Here is a 3,989-nt window from a genome sequence, read left to right as displayed (position 1 = left end):
TGGCGACTTGTCCAGGGTGTACCCCGCCTTTCGCCCGTAGTCAGCTGGGATAGGCTCCAGCTTGCCTGCGACCCTGTAGAACAGGATAAAGCAGCTAGAGATGAGATGAGAATCATAAAAATAATAATAATAAGAAGAGAATTGGATAAATAGATGGAGCAGAATTAATTTTACAATGACATGAAACATTAAAACCAGGGCTTTGAACCGGTTCAAGGAACGAAAACGAAAACCGGGAACTTTTTCTATTTCACATGGAACAGAAACGAAACCAGAAACTTTATTATTTTTTATGTTCCGGAACAGAAACGCTTATTAAAAATAATGGTAACCGGTTAATACCGGTTTTTATTTCGTTCCTCAAAGTTTATGTAGCCTACAAATAGTCATTCTTCTCCTGCGCAAGTTTCTATGACCCGCTGGGGTTCACTTCCTGTGTGACGTTCGCTGATTGAATGGAGAGCGCGGGAAGGTGGACTGCTATCACGTCTCCATTACTGAGTGTCTAAGCAAAGAAGAGCCTGAACGATGCAACCTCCCTATTGGCTGTTTGTAAAAATGTATCAATTGTTGCCCTTCCCACGGGAATCATCGCGGGCTCGAGAGACGAGACCTGACGAGTTAGTTCGTTGGTAGCAGAACAAAATGCCTGGACACAAATCGGGTTTTCAGAAAAGGAAAGAAAATAAACGGAGGGTTGAAAATACAAAAAAGGAGGCAGAAAATGCAAAACGAGTTTTAAGGTAGGACAAATGGTTACTTTTTAAGGCAGCCCGCCGTGGCTGCAGGCTTTCAGTTGTCATTGAATGGTTACTTTTCTGAGGCAGCCCGCCGTGGCTGCCTGCAGGCTTATTTATTATAGCCCATTTAGTTAAAATAGTTGATATAAAATGTTTATAGTTATAGTTATGTGATGGTTGTCCTGATTTAGACTGGTGGTTTTTTTTGGGGGGGTGCGCGATGTTGCACCCGGGTCCAGATTAGGGCAGAACCGGCCCTGGCTACATTTCAGGTGTAGTGTGTTTTATGTATGTATGTACTTGCATAGATGTGTACTTCCAATATGGCGCCTAACAAAATCTCGCGGCGCGGTGACGTCATGCGGTAGCCCTCTATAGGGCCTGACTAGCCTTTGGTAACACACTAAACGAATTATCTTTCATTTTTGGCACTTTTTCTGTTTGTGTAGATGGGAAGACATACTGAGAATCCAAATCACCAACATTTGAAATAATAATTGTTTTGAATTATTTCTTGTCTTATTTAATGAAGGTTGTAATAGAATTAGCCTACATTTGGCTTAAGCTGGATGAGACAGAGACATAATTTTATAGCCATTTGTTAAACAGCTGACAGGGAACGTAATTAACCGTTCCGGGAACGAAATTTTTTTGTTCTAACCGGTTCGGGAACGTCTATTTAATGGTGGAACCCAAAACCGGAAACGTTAAAATTCCGTTTCTGTTTGGAACGAACCAATAGGAAAAAAATTCCGGTTCAAAGCCCTGATTAAAACCAAACTCTTTCAAATATACAGTGAAAGAAAATCTACATAACACACTTGACATAATAATAAAGGAAGTCAACATGGAAAGCATCATAACACATTATAGAATGATGCTGTATGGGGAATTATTTAATTTTGTCCTTTTATTAATGAGTTAGGTGACACGGTGGTGCAGTGGTTAGCACTGTTGCCTCACAGCAAGAAGGGTCTGGGTTTGAGCCCAGTGGCTGATGGGGGCCTTTCTGTGTGGACTTTGTACTTGTATTTGCATGGGGGTCCTCTGGTTTCCACCACAGTCCAAAGACATGCAGTTCAGTTAACGGACTACTTGAAATTGCTGATAGGTGTGAATGGTTTTTTTTGTCTGGGGAAGCTGTTACAGGCTTAGGAAACCTTGTATCTTTATTTGACAAATAAGCATGAAGTTCTTTATTTAGCTGTAACCACTCAGCAAGAACTAGCCCTGTGCAGGGACCTATTTAATGGCATGCAAACACTGGTCATTGGAGTATTCTTCCTGGCTGTAAATGACAATAAACCTATTCCTCTGGGGCCAACTGTGTCTCTGTGAGGATCTGTCTTTTTATATATATATATATATATATATATATATATATATATATATATATATATATATATATATACTGTGCATGCCACAACATATGTTAACTGACACTGTGAGAAAGAGGAAGTAGCTGTTCAGTTCTTATGCTGCCCTTGACACAGTCATGTAGTCACTCTGGCAGGCTGAATGTCTCACAGTGGCTCGAACATGAGAACACACAACTGTGGCATCATTCGTGAAATGTATTTACCCCTCAAAGAGTATCTTCATGCCACCATGTAATATCCTCTCTCTTTCTCAGATAGATAGATAGATAGATAGATAGATAGATAGACAGATAATGTGTGAGTGTGTGTGTGTGTGTGTGTGTGTGTGTGTGTATAAAGTGTTACCAACTGTCAATAAATAATGAAATAAGACCGTATATCATTGAGCATGGAATATTACACAGTATACCCATTGCATGGCACAATGTTGGTTAAATGATGCTGTGAGAAAGTGGAAGTCGCTATTCTCCCATCAGTCCCCATGCTGCCCTGGCCACAGTCATGTGGTTATTGTGACATGCTGAGTGTCTCACAGTGGGTCTGAAGTACTGTGAGAATGCTCGATATGTACCTGTATGCAAGTATGGTTTTATGAACATTCAGATAACTGCCAGAGGATACCTTCTTGTAAAGTCAAGACAAGTCAACTTTATTTGTATTGCATTTTTTTACAATGGACATTGTTGCAAAGCAACTTTACAGAACATTAAAGACTTTAAACATGTGCTATTTTTATCCCTAATAAATGTATTTATCTATCCCTGATGAGCAAACCTATGGCAATGGGGGCAAGGTAAACACTCTCTCAGATGGCATGAAGAAGAAACCTCGAGAGGAATCAGACTCAAAAGGGAACCCGTCCTCATTGGGTGATAACAGATAGCGTAATTATTAATAACTTGCTTTTATAACTGTGCCCTATATCATCACAAAGTACAACTGTGTAACCAGGAAATTCAATATAGGTTAAGCATGAACTCAGTTTTGTTGAAATTATCAACTGTTCATTGATGGAGACTTGAGTGCAAAACTGTTCATGACAACTGCAGTCCTAAAGTTATAATGGCAATTGTAGTCCTCAGCCATCATAGCAAAACTGTAATTGTTCAGAGCCATCTTCCAAGTGCAACTTTCAACTGTCCATATGGCGCCATCCTCCACAGGAGCAATGTGATGAGACATGAGGCAGACGTAGGGCATCAGGATGGATCAGGCAGGTCGGAAAAGCAGAAGAGGCCAGCATCACTGGTGTCTCAGTATTGACATGTAACTCAGCATAGAGAGATAGACAGAGGGAGAGATGGGGGGGGACACAGGTTGTAAGGTATGCCCAGTGTTACCTCACAGTTAAGAACAGTATACATTTTGCACTAAGTGCAAGCAGGGACTCTGGCAAGACTAACGATGACAGCATAACTAAAAGGGGAGAGCCAGAAGGTAATACAGACATGAGGGAGCCCTGGGAAATAAAGCAATCAGCCACTCCACCGTCAACAAACCCGAGTGAACATGCGTGTGTGTGTGTGTGTGTATGGGGGGGCTGGCGACAGCATCCATACATCCCAGTTTCCTAAAACACTATGCCTAAGGACCCTCCAGATCTACTCATTTACCAAATTTTTATATATATATATCAGTGGCGTCTGGTAGTCTTTCAAACAGGGGAGGCTGGTCGGTTACGATATTTCCAGATTTTAAAAGAAAAAAGAAAAAACACATCAATTTTGCCCATACTCTTGCCTCTGATCTGGCTGATTGTTGGCAGGGTCACAAACCAGGCCCGGCGCCAGGAACAGTTTACTAAGGGGGCAATTAGAAATCGCAAGGGGGCAAATATTTTTTCATATAGTGTGTAGTAGTGATGGCGGTC

This window comes from Neoarius graeffei, chromosome 2, assembly GCF_027579695.1.
Source record: "Neoarius graeffei isolate fNeoGra1 chromosome 2, fNeoGra1.pri, whole genome shotgun sequence".
NCBI classification, from domain to species: Eukaryota; Metazoa; Chordata; class Actinopteri; order Siluriformes; family Ariidae; genus Neoarius; species Neoarius graeffei.
The sequence above is the reverse complement of the archived record's forward strand: the minus strand, read 5'-3'. Positions refer to the sequence as shown.